The 16,642-nt window shown below is 44.8% G+C and overlaps 1 protein-coding gene and 1 pseudogene across 2 annotated transcripts in view; both read right to left on the bottom strand.

The window, feature by feature from the left end:
• Window positions 1-15,991, bottom strand: part of DRC2 (dynein regulatory complex subunit 2) — a 78,170-nt gene extending 62,179 nt beyond the window's left edge. Inside the window, exon 1 of the mRNA XM_083169070.1 lies at window positions 15,871-15,991. The gene's annotated coding sequence lies outside the window, so the exon portion shown is untranslated. The remainder of the gene's footprint in view (window positions 1-15,870) is intronic.
• LOC146057615 (D-glucuronyl C5-epimerase pseudogene) lies at window positions 5,895-16,024 on the bottom strand (annotated as a pseudogene). Its single transcript, XR_014469754.1, has 2 exons — window positions 15,935-16,024; window positions 5,895-9,824 (listed from the first exon to the last, which is right to left on the bottom strand). The product of XR_014469754.1 is annotated as a D-glucuronyl C5-epimerase pseudogene (transcript).
• Window positions 16,025-16,642: the final 618 nt, after the last annotated feature.

The raw sequence follows: 16,642 nt of genomic DNA, 5'->3' as shown, positions 1-16,642 counted from the left end.
AGTGAAATCACATTGCATGGCACGGTTTCATGGTTTTGTGCCGTGCGATGCGATTTCATGTATTAGCACTGCGGCCGTTACGCAGTTAGTGTAGCGACGCTGTCAGAATCAGCGTAGTGTTCCCGCTGTCAGACAGTTAGTGTCCCTGTCAGAGATGAAGGTGAAGTGACAGTGTAATGGCTGCAGAACCTGTCACAATGTTCAGCTTGCCGCAGACAGAGAAGGAGTCAGTGGTATTCTTCCAGCAGCACCATTTGCTGCCACTGACTAAAAGTTGTATAAATGGACACCCAATGCGCCTCAGCATGAAGGAGCGGTTGTCAGCTGCCCGCCCTCTTCTCGCAGATCTAAGACACCATTGAGGTGTCTTAGATCTGTGAGCGCTGGAAAAATCATTCGATGGTCGGCATGCGGGGGTGGGTGGACGTATGGGTGGCGTTTAAATTACATGCAAAGCTGCAAATTTTGTAGATTTGCGTGTCAACTAGAATAAGGTCCCATGTGCACTGCAGGTGGGGCTGATGTAAAATGTGCAGAGAGAGTTACATTTGGGTGGGGTGTGTACTTCAAATTGATATCTATATTGCAGTGTTTTCTGTCTCTCGTATTGCCTGTCCCTGCCTATGGCAGCCACGATGCTGCCTTGTACAGCTGGGGGACATCACCGATGACAGCAGCTGTGGAACTCTGGACTTTATGCCAGCCACGGAGTGGCACATCATGTCCAGCTGCAATATGAGGCTCTGCAGGGGGTAAGGGGGCAGGGTTTGCTGTTATCTCAGCAGGTCAGGGAGGTTGGCGCGTTGGGTTTGTTGAAGCCTGGCCCTGCTGTACTTTACACAGCTGTTGGCGCCTCTGTCGGAGTGGTGCAGTGGCAGAAACGGTTATGTATAATAGCAGAGCAGGGAGAGCGCCTCTACAGCTAATCTGCTAAGCGGGTAGCGTTGGCCCTGGCTAACAGGCCATTATCATGTGGGATGTTGGAATATAGAACCTGAACATCGCAAGTCACAAAAAATAAGTTTCTTTCCAATTGATTTGAACTAGAGAAACAAAGCAAAACATTGCTTCCCTGTGCGAACGCGCAGGGGAGCATATGAATTAGAATGACATCTTAAGGGTGACTATACACTGGGCCTATGCACACCTATACTACAGTACTTATGTATTTATGAGTTTATTGTTTTTTATTGTGTCAATTAAATATATATATATTTGCGAAATTCACTGCACACCGTTCTTTTAGCGCCGCATACTCCTTTTCCTTTGCTTGTTTATGTATGTGGGATTGACTCCCCACCATTTTTGCTGCTGCTTGGCAAAACCGCTTATACTTTAGCGCCCCTACGATAATTTGTTATCCTCCCCTTGCTCTTCTGAGATTTAAGACTACAGAAGGCTTTCACTGAATTAGTACAGTTAAAAGGTCTTAAGGTGCAGATACACTGACCAATATCGTTCATTTTGGCCCTTCTGAATGATATCGTTCAGTGTGTATGCTACAAATGACAAATGATGATGAGCATACCTGGCGGTCATTCAACAAGGTTGTTCATTGAATGTGCAGGCAGGTCAATTACAGATGTTTGACCTTCGCATAAGATTTATCACATCAATTTAAAAGACACAATTATCCCTATTTATATGAGGCATGGAAAGTAATGCAATAAATAAATAAAAACAAAATAGAAAATGTAAAAAAAATGCAAAAAAACTTGAAAAAAAATAATCTTTTTAATCCTGAGAGTAAAGTAAAAAAAATTCCTATAAGACTGTAAACAGTTCCTGCTATATTGATACTATATGGCACTAATGATTCACACTTGCAACTTTTAAGTTACTTGAATAACCATGTATCCATATCAGTTCACTGGTTCTCTCTGCTGCCAATTTCAGCTATATAGGGCACATTGACCCACTGATCACAGAAAGTTCTGCCAATATACTTATCTCCCCACAGTATCAGCTGATTATGCTGTGCAATTTTTGAATTTAGTAGACTCTCCGGTCCTCAATGCTGGTAATTGGATTACCGAGATCCCATAAATCTACTGCTGTATCGGCTTAATCCTACTGTTCTCCAGAACTCACATACAGGTTTCACCAACTGTTTTGCACTCAAATGCTTCATTATCTTTCAGTGCATACATCGTACAGTGTGTATTCACAGATTACATTTTATTTTTACTTTTTATCGCCTGTTCTTGTCTACAGTTTTGAAGTGAGTAGGAATATAGCAAATGCAAGCACCTCACATTAGCGGAATGGTCACAGCAGTACAAAGTATTACAAGAGAATATTTATCTTATTGTATTTCATGCTTAGGACAGAAAATGTGTATAATTGTATTACGGTGCCCATACACGTTACAATTATTGTATACAATTTGGACTAGATCACATCACATAGGTTTTTCAATGCAATGAGAGGAGAGGAGATATAGTACAAAAAGTATGTGCAGCACATACTATTTGAGCTGTGCAATGAGATGTGTGACGGTAGCGCGCATCTCATCGCACCCAGCAATTGTACGTGTATGGGCACCTTTAGTGAGGGCAGCTCGTACTTGCCAGAGGTTGTGTTATGGTGGAAGCAAAGACTGGACTGTGAGTTAAGGTTCCCATACACGGTACAATTGCTGGGTGTGATGAGATGTGTGCTCCCGTCACACATATCATCGCACAGCTCAAAAAGTATGTGCTGCGCAAACTTTTTGTACTAGATCTCAGCTCATCTCATTGCATTGCAAAACCGATACGATGCAATCTAATCCAAAATCTTTATTATGCTGCAACTTTGTAATAATATTTTATGAGAAAGTCTCAGAACCAATTCCACAAGGGATAAGCAGCCTATCAATACTGCAGAATAAGGTTGATAATGACATATATGGGAAATACTCTACCATAGACATATTTGTAGCTGTCAGTTAAGACAAGTCTGTTCTATTGTATCTCTTCAAGTGGATGTTTTACTGCAGCACAGAGCTTTGTTTCTGAAGCTTTATGATTAGAATGATTTTATTACAGTGTTCCCCGCAGTGGGAATTTCCCTGAGTAGTCATCAGCCTTCTATCTTCTTAGAGTCTACAAATTTTCCCATATGCCCTGCCCTGCCACTTCTATGCAAATTTGTTTTCCAATGATGGCTCATTCCCAAAAAATGTTCTATTAGTTACACAATACAGCTTCCAAAAAAACATCATAACAATATTTATTACTTCGAGCTGACTATTGTTTGTTACCGAATGCGAGGCAACAAATATAGGTCAGATGAAATATAATGTGGCATAATTTGGTAAAAGCTTAGAGAAATGTTGACAATGTCAGAATGTCGACATTGGGGTTAGGCTGTGGGCAGGAGAGTTAGACTGTGGGGAGGAGGGTAAGGCTGTGTCTGGGAGGGATAGGGTTTGAGTAATGCAGGGTACACACCACGCCGACCCGCTCACAATGCACATCGCCGACCCGCTCAGTAATGCAGGGTACACACCACGTCCGACCCGCTCACGGTGACGCGGGGGGGCACAACCCGCTCACGATGTGCACCGTGATCGGGTCTGATCCGATGGCGACCCGCACCCGGCTGTATGGTCGTCATTCAGATCCTACCTGCAGCAGGTAGGATCTCAATAACGACCGACCGACCTGCGGGACCGCGCATCGGATCGGTATCGGTCCACACCAGGACAGAAAAGGGCCCAATCACCACACAATCTACATCCAATTGGTCGGAATTGGATCTAGATTGAGGGGATCAGGCCCTAGTCGTCCTGGTGTGTACCCAGCATAAGTCTGTGGGCAAAAGGGTTACCCTGTGAGAGGGAGGGTTAGTCTGTGGCTGGGAGGATTGAGCTTTGGGTAGGAGGGTAAGGCTATGGCTGGGAGGGTTAAGGGTTGGAGTAAGTCTGTGGCCAGGAGAGTTCATTTGTGATTGGGAGGGTTAGGGATAGTCTGTGGGCAGGAGGGTTATGCTGTGGCTCAAGCTGGGAGGGTTAGTCTGTGGGTGGGAGAGTTAGGCTGTGACTGGGAGAGTTAAGTTTGGGCTATGAGTTGGGAATTTAGTTTTAGATACTAGAAGGAACATACAGGTAGTAAATAGGTTATCAAATAGGTATATTGTACAAATATTTACGTGGTTCAATAAGTAAGTCTATTGAATAAATGTATTTAACTCATAAATATTGTATATATTCATAAAATATGTATTTTTTCTACATAGTTGCCATACCATGTGTTTATATACTTCAGCTTTGCATCATGGCCTCTACCCCAGCATTGAAGACATAAATGTCAAGTGCCTGAACCCAAGACGTGATTATTTGCAGAACTTCAGCGTCACTTGCAAATCGTTCGTCCAACCAGGTTCTTCTTCAATAGTCCTATTTGTACGTACATGTAACAATGAGAGATGGGTATTTTATACTTACTTAAATCATCTCTTTATTCTCAACTGTTGCTGGTATTAGGATCTATGCCAATGTGGGCACTGCTGTTCAGTGTATAATGACAACAAGTATCATTCTATGCTAATGAGGAAACACTACATAGTTTTACCTCCTCTACAGGCTGTCCAAATAGTTTTGCCCATTTTAACTCCACCCATGATTCTTTCTAGAACAATATATAAAAACAATAGCAGCATAGAGCCCAAAATAAAGAGCACAATGTCCTAGACAATGGTCACACAGGAGAAAGGAAAATAAATACTATACATGTATTATGACATTTGTAGAATGAATGGTTGTAGAAAGTGCTTGCTGCGAGAGGGAGCAGCCAGGACACAGCAGGGGTGAATGTGACTGAATAAGGGGCGGTCCGAGTGCGTGGAGACATGATCACATCATTGTGGCCCCACCTCCACTCTAAAATGACAATATTACTGACATTGTAAAGCAGTGATGTAATTTAGGGAAATTGCATTATCGCTCCATCCACTTTGGTTCTGTGAGAGGCAGGTGGAGGGGGGATGCTGGATTCAGGAGACCTGCCCACTTTTCTGGGTGCCTGGGAGTGCCACCTGGTTTTTGGTAGCCTCCTGTCCATTTTAAGTAAGAAAGTCTATTTATCATTAGTTACAGGGTCAGTGTGGGGACATAAAAGGCCTACCAGGGGAATTCAGTGGTAGAAGCCCATATTTATGGGTGTAGCCAGTCTACTGGGAGTGTGACCATTGTCCAGCTGACACAGAGGTTTGGCTAACCATTAGAGAGTGCATGGTCTGGGCAACTTGATAATATATATATAGTAAATTCTACTAGCATGCATGATAATATACAAGATTATTAACAGGAATGCATGTAAAGAATACATTATGACGCTGGGAGCTCTGTATGCGGTAATTTATACATCCGTGCAATGTAGTCAGTTATCACATTGTGAACTGGGACAATGTTATGGCATCACATCCACATCCTGAGAGATAAATTGGCCCCTGAGAGTAGTTCCCTAAAGCAGAGGCCGAACCACCACTGGTGCAGCAATGCAGTGCACCAGGGCCCCTGAGGACTGCCCCGGTCACCCACTGTTATTCCCTATCACACTCTGCCTCTCCCTGTCACCAACAGCCGTGTTGCATATTGTGAACTTAGGTTGATGTGGAGGAGGTGTGTACAAATTATATTTTAGCACCTGGGCTCACCACCCACAAGTTCTGCCACTGCCCTAAAGAATACAACTATGAACTGGACTTTGTAAGTTTTGGTACATGACTAACCACATAGAGATGCTGACCATGTAGAGGATTAGATGCAAGAAATAGATAGTAAAGCGCTCACCTGGTGTATTTATAAGTTGTTAAATATATATGATGCAGAGACAGTATGTGTAGAAAACAATATATGTTTATTAAATAACAGTGGTATATACAGTAAATGGTGGTAAGAGCAAGGGGTATGGGTGCTCTGGCTGGGGGTGATGATCTGTACGGGTTGGGAAGTACAGTCAGTGATAACGACAATGAGCCCTGGTAGGGAATGAGGGTGTCAACAGACCCCTTTGTACCATAAACCTCCTGCAGTTTATGTCTCAAAGTGGATGTAGTGGAGTGCTGGGCCCCGGTGGGGAATGAGGGAATCAACGGATGTAGAGGATTAGCAGACAGAAGCAATCCCTTAAAATATAAGACTTCCTAAATTTGCATAAACAAAGTCTCCTAATTATATTACTCTTAATTGAAATTGTAGTCCCTATGTTTACTGCAAATCCATCTTGGCATCTGCCAGTAAAACATCACTCTGCGCTTCACAGCTTGGCCAGTTGGGTTGGATGGGGATATTGCTGCTGGTGAGTGAATAGGAGGAAACAAGCAGGCAATGTGTATTAGGGCTGTGGTGGAAATAAAAAGCAATTACATGAAGAGGTGTGAAGAAGAGGCAGACAGAGCAACTTATGCTGATGTCTCATTAGAAACAACTATTTGGCTGAGTGAATGACCCTGGTACAAATGTGCTAAATTTAATTGGTCCGTTTAAGTCATTATATTATATCAGTTATCACTATTCTTTTAGTGTAATATTTACAGTATATACATGTACAGGAGAAATTCAGGAGACAAACTCACACATTGTGATTCCTTTTGTTCGTTTTGCAGACCCAATAAGACGCCAAGCCCCGGATATAGAAAGCAGTCATTATTTTAAATCAATATAACAATGTTAAACATAGCAGAAAATGTGCTTTGTGGTTGAGTGCTTGCAGTGTTATTATGCAATGCGTAATCCACTTCCTTAGAGAATTGGATTGCAAACCATAACTCCTCTTTTTCTATTTAGTTGTGCTTTTTTATTAACATTATTTAGATGCTGCAAATTCCCTTGTCATCTACTAATGGTTAACAAAGATGGGATATCTCTCCTGATTTTTAGCGTATGTGATATCCCTTGCTGTTGCCATGGGAACAGATGTGTATTTGATTACAAAAGACAAAAGGCTGTATCTTCTCCCACTCACACCCCCTTCAGTTTTCATTGCTTGGCCTCAATTTTATATATTCCTGCCAGTTGTAATCACTGTGTACAGTGTCCGTATGCTGTTACACATACACAAAGCTCTGCACACCTAAAAACACATATGTGGGGGTCTGCTTAGAAATACACAGAAATTCGGGTCTACAAAAACATAGTTAAAATTCATAGACTTCTCAAGCAACAGCTAATATCAAACATTCAATCAACATGATGAAAGATCTTCTAATTAAAGCTAATTACAATTTAATTGTATGTACTGCTGATGAAAGTTTTTTAAAACCCATTTAAATATTACAGAAAGTTAATCTGCAGACACTGAGCTAATGGTTCATATCTGAAATGCAATTATATTGCTGAGGGCTAATTTGTAGCACTCACATTGTGTATAAAACACAGTTAACATGTGGGTACATTTTAGGAAGTTCATCTCGTCGTTGGCAGATGACGATCAAGAGGGAGGGGGCAACTTAAAAAAACACAGAGGCATTTGTCCCTCTTCTAAATGCAGTTAAGTGATGGATTTAAAGCATAGTGAGAGTAGGGAGGAGCGGGTTAGGATCTTCGAGATCCGAGCCTACCCGAAACTTCATGATCCGAGTCAGGCTTGGATTTTCTCGCCAAACTCGGATCTCAAATCGAGGCAAAACATAATAATCCCTCTGCCTCACCTGGTACCGTTCATGTGTGGAATATATAGCCCATAGAATTTATTACCTAAAATATCTGCAGCAACCCTGACCTTGGTTTTTATTTGTTTCCTATGTTGTTTTCTACCTGTGGTAATAAAAACTCCATTGCAAAATATATTTTTGTTTTTTTATTTTTGCATCCATAAGGAGTCCTGCTGGAGTAAAGCTCTATATAAATATTATTATTATTATTATTATTATTATTAGAGCATAGTAATACTCTCCAATTGGGTCCTGTTCTAAGCACACACTAATTGATGACAACCTTTTGAATTTCTTTTCTATGGCACCAAACCCCAGCCCAGAAAATGGTGGCCACTGAAGGGGTTTTGCATAGGACTTCCAGCGGCGCAAAAAGTCTTTAAATATCGGCGATCCATCCATGCTAGCAAGTAGCTGCAGTTGATTAATATGTGAAAGTCCCATTGAGCAAGATTTGGGGCACTGCCTAGCATGAAGTGCCTTAAGTCATAAATACTTCCAGAACCGGTATCATAAAGAGGCAACATGGCGCGGAGTGACTCCATGCCTCGCTCAAACAGCAGCCATGCCTCTTTGCCTTGCTTCTCTCCAGCAGTCTCTTTTAGATCGTAGAGACCGAGAAGAGCATAAATGAAGCCATTTAAGATAAAGGAGCTAGGTGTAGTAGGATATTCCTCATACCAGTCATACTTGTTCATAAACACAGCTTTCACACCAATTTGAAAGGAGCAGTTGCTTTGAGTGCAGAGTCCAGGTATACTTGCTCCTTTGTGAGCAGGTAGGCATGGACCAATGTAGAGATTGCCTGTCCTTGGGCCATAGCAGAGTACCAACCTGTTTCCAGAGATTTAAACCCCTCCCCTAATTTTTGGGTCACCATAATTGGCTAACCACCCTTAGCACTCTGATTCCTCACCAGCCAATCACAGGCAGCGAAGAAGGCAGCTGTGTGTGCAGTAATTGAGATAGTGACATTATCCAAGAAACCACTGCCCCTTACCACAAGACGGACAACCTTCTTCGGCATGATTTTAGTCTGATGTACAGCCTTTGTGTTTGATAATCCCACTCCCTTCTTTAGATCAGTCAAAAGGTCACGAGTCAGTGTTCTCCAGGTGGCCCTGGACCCAATCTCATAATAGATGTCATGGTTATGGAAAGCAATCAGCTGTGTATTGGTCACATAGTGTATAGCGAACAATTGATTCTTCTCAGTGGTCTCCAGCACCACAGAGATGCTGCCATTAGTCAGAAACTTCAAGTCGAGAGACAAGATCTCTTGTGTTACTCAACGGAAGCAGCGCACCCTCAGAATTTTCTGGCACAACAAAGTGTCTGACATGGCTGCCTCTTGTCTTATCATAAACAGAGGTCACAGAAGCCCCTTTAGGCACAGTCCACATGCCCAGCACACCGTCATCACTCTTATCTGCCCTCTCGTACATCTCCACATGGGGGGCCTTCTCGGTCAGGTTCATGCTGTTGTGACTCAGCCCGTACTGGGCAATCTGGATTGGGTAGAAGTACCCCTGTGGTCCCCACTGGGTGGATAATGGGACAGCCTCTATTCCACTGTTGCACTTCACCCGGTCTCTGACTTCTACATTATAACCCTCAAAGAACATGAAGACACCATCTGGATGGTACGGACGTGCTGTGCATATACTTTGGAGTAGCTGTGGGTAAATTTAAATCTTTCAAAACCGTCGTATTGAGCAATCTTTCCATACACCTCAATGTACTTCTCCATCCAGGGAAAGGGCATGTAGACCTCATTCCCCTCTCTCCTGCAATGCACACTCTGATCATCGTTGATCACACAGTCAATCTCCTCATACTTCTGTCCTGTTCCCTTACTGCCCATCGGAGGTGGCGCCTTCTGCTGCTCCTGGGGGGAGGCCTCCTCAGATCTGGGCTGGTCTTGGGCTGCATTATTCTCTGAAGCTGCTGCCCTCTTCTCCACACTTCTCCAGCCTGCTTCTGGTGCCCAAGGGAGGGTGGAAATAGGGTCATTAGAGGAACATTTGTTCCACAGCAACACTGTCACCAGGGTGAAGAGGGAGCAGATGAAGATTAGCATCTTATAGTTGACCCGAGCTGCCGAGCGGGGATGGTCTGCTTCTCTCTACGCCGGAACTCGCTTCCATCTCATGGGCCCTCTGCTCCCAGATCCAGCCGCACTCCTCCTGGGGGGAAAATAGCGAGAAAGCGTCAAAGCCAATCAGAGACCAGAGAGAGGATGAAACACAGCCAATGGGCCTAGTGACTCATCATTCACGTGGGGCTTCTCCCCTCCTTTGCTGAAGGGGTTTTAGTGGTGACTGCAATTTTGGGTGAGACTTATAGGCGAAGGCAGGCTTTCTTAGATAAAAAATAGTTTGAAGTGGAACTGGAATTTTCTTCTACTATTCTACATTCTTGTGTAGGAATAACATCATTGACTTATCACGCCCTGTAGCTAATTAGCCACTCAATAGACTTCTAGGATGCTAGAGACACATGGATAAAAGGAGATTCATTTTCAGTACACACCACACTTCTGAGGAAGGTAATCTGGTCCAAAATGCATTAAGTGTGCTGTGCAAAACTTGTTTTTCCCTGCCTGGACAATCACTACCGCACCTTCCTTGGACCCAGAGGACTTCAGATACCGGTACTTGGAGCCCCTACTTTCCAAAAGAGTCTGGGATTGTTCAGATGCTGTAGTAGCAGTCCTTGCCATGGATATGTGATTACATGCTTGACTTTATATACCATTTTGTACATATTAAATCTTTATAATTACCATAATTCTGCACTGTGATTTTTTTTTCAGTTGAATTACCCCATACCATTAATCCCAAAATTTAGGAAAGGGGTTGTCATTTGTATCTAGGTACACTACCTATCCATTGAAAACCATCGGACAGTCATCTTATTTAAAGTTATGAATGATTTAATCTATTTATTTGTAAACATGCTTGGGTAGCGCTGTGTGGTCTCACAAACCCTGTATGTTTTTCTGCCTTTCACAATTGAGTGTTGAATTGACAGGACACTTGGTGATTCTCACTAGCTGCTGTACCTCGTTGTCTTGCACTGTTTTTGGAAACACCCATTTCTATTTTGAATCTAAAAAACATCCAAAATACAACTGTATCCAAGCTCTTGTTATCTCCCGCATTCATTATTGCAATAGTATCCTTATGGGTCTTCCCAAGAAAAGACTATCACCACCACAATCCATTTTGAATTCAGCTGCAAGGTTAATCTTCCTAGTAAGGCGTTCATCATCCGCTAATCCGCTCTGTCAGTCCCTCCATTGGTTGCCCATATTCTATCATATTCAATATAACATACTTCTACTCACATTTAAAGCTATCAACAGGGCCCTCCTACCTCTATGTCGGTTTGTTACTACCCAGTTTCTTTTATCACTGTTTCCTATTGTAAAGCGCAATAGCATTTGCTGCGCTATATAAGATACTGTAAATAAAAAATAGTTAAATAAAGTTACCAAGATACACCAACATACATCTCTTTGCATATCTCAAAACTTCTCCCAGCTCGACCTCTCTGCTCTGCGCAAGAGGCTGGGAGGAGGTGAATAAATGCCTGGGTACTTGTGTATTATCACGGCGCCCATCGCATCGCAGACCATAAGGCATGCGATTGTATGTGATGCGATGCAACGCGATTGGCACCCGATGGTATACAATTAAAAATTGTATACCATTGTATATGGTATACAATGCCATACAATGCGATTTTAAATTGTATAAGCATCCTAATGGGGGCTTACAATGTTAAATGCACCCCCACGCCACCCTCACTATGAACATGAACCCGAAGCGTGGCGAGCGCTGCGAGCCCGCGAGGGGCGGCATTACGCGTCCTCCGACCTTTTCATGCCCCCACTATCCACGTAGGCATGGAGTTGATTTTATATAGTGTGGCGAGCGCAGCGAGCCACCAAGCCAGAAGCGTGGCGAGCGCAGCGAGCCCTGCGAGGGGACGCGGAATACATGTAAAGTAATACGCGTCCCCTCGCGGGGCTCGTTGCGCTCGCCAAGCTTTGGGCTCGGTGGCTCGCTACACTCGCCACCAGGGCCGGATTTATCACTAGGCCCGTGAGGCACGGGCCTAGGGGCGGCACCTAGTATGGGCGGCAGCTGTTAGTCACCCTCTTAATTTTTTTTTTGTCAATTAAAAAAAAAAATATTGTGAACCTGCGCGGCAGGCGGTAGCAGTGGGCAAAGCACTGCTGCTGCTGGAGGAAGGAACCAGGGGCTGCTGCCGGAGGATGACTGCTGGCACTGCTGTGGGAGGATGGGACCTTGCGCGGCTGTGAGACCGTCTCAGCAATGATTAGGTAGGAGGGTACCCAATGCGGCCGGTGTTAGCAGGGGACCAGCGCTGCTGCTGGCGGAGGGGACTGGCGCGGCTGCAGTAGCAAGAGACCCAGCTCGGCTGGCAATAGCCGGGGACCCGGCGTGTCCCCCCTGCCTAGCAGCTCTATCCTCCCTCTGGCATGTGAAGCTCCGCCCGGTGCCTCCGTCCCACCTCCGCCCGGAAGCTAACTCTCTCCTCTCCCCCTTCCTCACCCGTTAATGATGCTGCAGCTCCGGTCTCTCCTGTCCCCGCCGAGGCCTGCCATTAAGCTGCGGCTTCTCTCCTCGTCCCTGCTGAGCCACCCTCTACCTGGCAGCAGCTCTGAGCTGGAAAGCAGCTTCTCATCTCCCACCTCTGCGCAGAGTCGCAGACCAGCAGCAACTGGAAGCTCCCCGCCGCCAGCAGAGCAGTGGCACCAGCATAGACAAGGACCCAATGGCAGCAATGCACCTCTCTCCTTCCCTCCCATCATCAGCAGCAACAGTAGCGGAGTACGGATACCTTATGCCATGCTGCAAAAAATGTGAGCATTACTGTAAGGGACACTACTGGTGGCATTGTGTGTACATACACTACTGGGGCATTGTGTAAGGGGCACTAATAGGAGCAATAACTATATGCAGGAGTACTGCAGGGCATTACATGTAGCATAATTTGTAATGGGCATCACAGTGTGTGACACAATGTGTAATGGGCAGTACAGTGTGTGGCATCATATGTAATGGGCATTACGGTGTGTAGTGTAATTGGCATTACAGTGTGTAGTGTAATATGTCATGGGCCTTATGGTGTGTGGCATAATATGGAATGGGCATTACAGTGTGCGGCATAATGTGTAATGGGCATTATGGTGGGTGACAATGTGTAATGGGCATTACGGTGTGTGTGTGTGTGTGTGTGTGAATGTGTATTTGACATTATGGTGTGTGAATGTGTAAAGGGCACTACAGTGTACAGCATAACGTGTAAAGAACTTTCCATTTGAAGTAAAAAAAAAAAAAACGACTGCGTATTTTTGTGTGTGTTTGGGGGGCCCAAACCATAATTTTGCACCTGGGCCCACAACTCACTTGTTGCACCTCTGGTGTCATATTTATGCAGGATAGGGGCACATACGTTATCCTGCATAGTCCCACCCGCTCGCCATGCCAAAGTACATGGGACCCATCCAGTAAGCACCAGCTGCACTTATCGGTTACTGCAAAAGGAAGATAAGGATGTCGTGGGACATAGATCCAGGAGGACTATTAAGGATGCACGACACTACCCTGCACCTCACCCCCTTGTATTCCTCTGGGTCCAGTCCAGATTAATTTGTGTGATGTCATCAAACCATACGCCTAATTGGGGGGGGGGGGGGGGGGCGGCTAAAAAAGTTGTGCCTAGGGGCGGCTCGTCCTCTAAATCCACCCCTGCTCGCCACACTAGATAAAATCAACTCCACGCCGACGTGGATAGTGGGGGTATGAAAAGGTCGGAGGACGCGTACCGCCGCCCCTCGCGGGCTTGCTGAGCTCGCCACGCTTCGGGTTGGCGTTCAAACTGGGGGTGGTGTGGGGGTGCATTTAACATTGTAAGCACCCATTAGGGTGCTTATAAGCACCCATTAGGGTGCTTATACAATTTAAAATCGTATAGGGGGCTTATACAATTTTAAATCGCATTGCATCGCATCGGTGTGCATCGGGTGTATGGCATGCGATGCGATTAAAAGTCGTACGCCGTGATAATACACAAGTACCGATGCCTGTGTGCGGCATCCATTCACCTCACAGAACAAAGCTGGGGGCGCACAGAGGCTGGGGGCAGCCCGGCAGCTTTACCGGGTGCTGGCCTTGCCCCCAGCGCATCCGTAGGCATTGCAGGGGTCCCGGCTGGCGGGTTTCCCGGTGCTTGGAGATGATGTTATCTCCAATCGCTGGCTCAGGGCCTGCCTTTGCCGACATCGCCTGCCCAGCATAATGCTGGGGGATGTCTGTGTAAAAGGGAACAACTGCTGGGTTGGAGCAGAGTCCAAAAACCCAGATGGGACCCGGCAGTTCTTGTGTAAAAAAAAAAAAACAGTTAGAAGGAATACAACTGTCCAGACTTATTGCACCTATGCATGTATTCCTAGCCAAAATGCTCCCCTAAAGGTGCCCACACACTAGAACGATTTTTGGGCCGATTGGCCAATTTTCGATAAATCGGCCGATATATTGTCCGATGTTTACCTGCCGATTTTGGTCCGATGCGCGCTCCCGTGGATCTTTAGCTGAATCTTCTGATCTTACGTGCTGCACAAAAGATCAGAAGATTTAACGAAAGATCCATAGGAACGCACACGGGATCTTAAAAAAAATATTTGGTAAAGATGTGCGCTTGCCTGATTTCAAAGCTAATTTATGCGCACATCTTACGATCGCAGATCTTTCTAGTGTGTGGGCACGTTTACGATCGCAGATCTTTCTAGTGTGTGGGCACCTTTACTTTGTACTGTGATTAGTTACTTTGTGTACGGACCTCTATTTTGTATATATGGAATCTCTGAAATTTGCTAACCCTAAATGACAAAAGTGCAACTTCAAAGGACCTTATCTAAGGAGAGTTAGATAAGACACAGTCTGAAATTAGTAGTCTGCACTATGCACCAAGAGCATTTCAGAATATGACAAACAAATTGGAAGCATCATTGCAATGCATTGGGAAAGAGGTTCCCAGAAGAGATTACAGCTATTAAATCCAATTTAAGAGTTTTGAAAAATTCCCTCAAGGTGCATAGCTTACATTTATTTAGCTTGTAGCCCACAGCATAAAAAATCCCTACTGAGAATTTCTATGCTGTGTCATCTACACAAGTTTGTCATGGATTAAAAATAATGACACAAATAACCCTATTATATGTATGCATTTACTCCATAAGAATTAAACTTTTGTATTCTCATTATTTCAGTCCTTATATTTGTAAAACTGTGGTATTATATTTTGACCTTCAAGCATAGATGGTCATTAGTAATGTCTGATAACAAATGAATGGTGTTAATGTGCATACACATGGTGCGATTTGATTATACTCAAAATTAGAAGAAAAGTGGCACAGTGTGTACAGTATACAGCTTGCGATGCCGATACAATATAGTCAAAATTGGCCGGCACAGTCTATTTTTTCCTTGCGATCCCCATGGGGTCACGCATTAGCAGCACAAGCTGTATACGCACTGTGCATTTTGTGCAAATATTTCTTTGAATTTTGACTATATAGTCAAACTCGGAAGCTTTGATCGCACTGTGTGTATATGTATGTACTGTATCTGAATTTACAAACCAAGATTTCCACACCCACTATATTGTAATTCAATTAGCACTATTCAGTAGTTCCCATCTCTGTCTCACTTTTAACTGAAACCTACCCCCTTCTGAGTTCTCATTCCTTTGTTGCTTAGTGTGTGTAAATAAAACAGACTCACTCCCTTCACCAATGGCATCACATACACAGATAGAAAATGTTACACACACACACATATACCCCTTTTACACCAAAAACCCTGGTCGGACCCTGGTCTTTGAATGCTGGAGTATCCAGGGTCTGACCCTGCTTTATACCCCATTTACACAGCACTTTGACCTGGGTCGGACCTGGGTCTGCACCATTTACACTGAACCTGGGTCAGCCCTGCCTTAAATAATATTTTATATATATATATTTATAGAAAAAAAAAAAATATATATATATATATAGAAATATATATATATATATATATATATATATATATATATATATATATATATATATATATATAGAAATATATATATCAGGGCTGACCCAGGTTAAGTGTTTTTTTTTTTTTTTTTTTTTAAGGTGCTGGGGGTGCCGGAGGGTACCTGTCCTGCCTGCTGTGCTTGGTGTACCTGGGGGTACCGGGGTGCTGGGGGGTGCTGAAGGTACCTGTCCTGTCTGCGGTCGGATCTCAGCGGAGAAGATGATGTGCGCCGTTGCTGTACCACCCCCCCCCCCCCCTCCCCGGCAGACGGTCCCTGCGGCGTGCGGCGTATGGAGTGTCAGTGGCGGGGGTCCCTCTGGCGCATGGGAACTAGTACTAGTTCCTATGCGCTGGAGGGACCGCCGATACTGACACTCCATACGCCGCAGGGACCGGCTGCCGGATGCGGGGGGGGGGGGGGGGGGGGGTGATACAGCAGCGGCGCACATCATCTTCTCCGCTGAGATCCGACCGCAGGCAGGACAGGTACCCCCAGCACCCCCGTACCCCCAGCACAGCAGGCTGACAGGTACCCCCCTCTCCTCAGCAGCCGCAGGGACCCCCCTCCTCCCGCAGCAGCTGGGAACATCTTCCCCAGCGCTGCACGCTGTGGACCCGCTGCGGGTGCCTGCACCCGCAGCGGGACCATTTACACCGACATTTACACGGGTCCTATCCGTGTTCTACCCAGGTCAGGACCTGGGTAGAGGACCCGTGTAAATGGAAACGGATACCCCCCATTTACACCGCCGCGGATCCGGGTCTGACCCGCCGCTGACCCGGATTTTTCGGCGGTGTAAAAGGGGTATTATATATATATATATCTCTATATAAATCTATCTTTATCTAGTGTACCGATTTTTTGTGTATACGCATGCGCAGAACCATTTCTG

This window comes from Crinia signifera, chromosome 2 (assembly GCF_055691185.1).
Source record: "Crinia signifera chromosome 2, ASM5569118v1, whole genome shotgun sequence".
Classification (NCBI taxonomy): Eukaryota; Metazoa; Chordata; class Amphibia; order Anura; family Myobatrachidae; genus Crinia; species Crinia signifera.
Note: the sequence above shows the minus strand (reverse complement) of the source record. Positions and strands in the feature narration are given on the sequence as shown.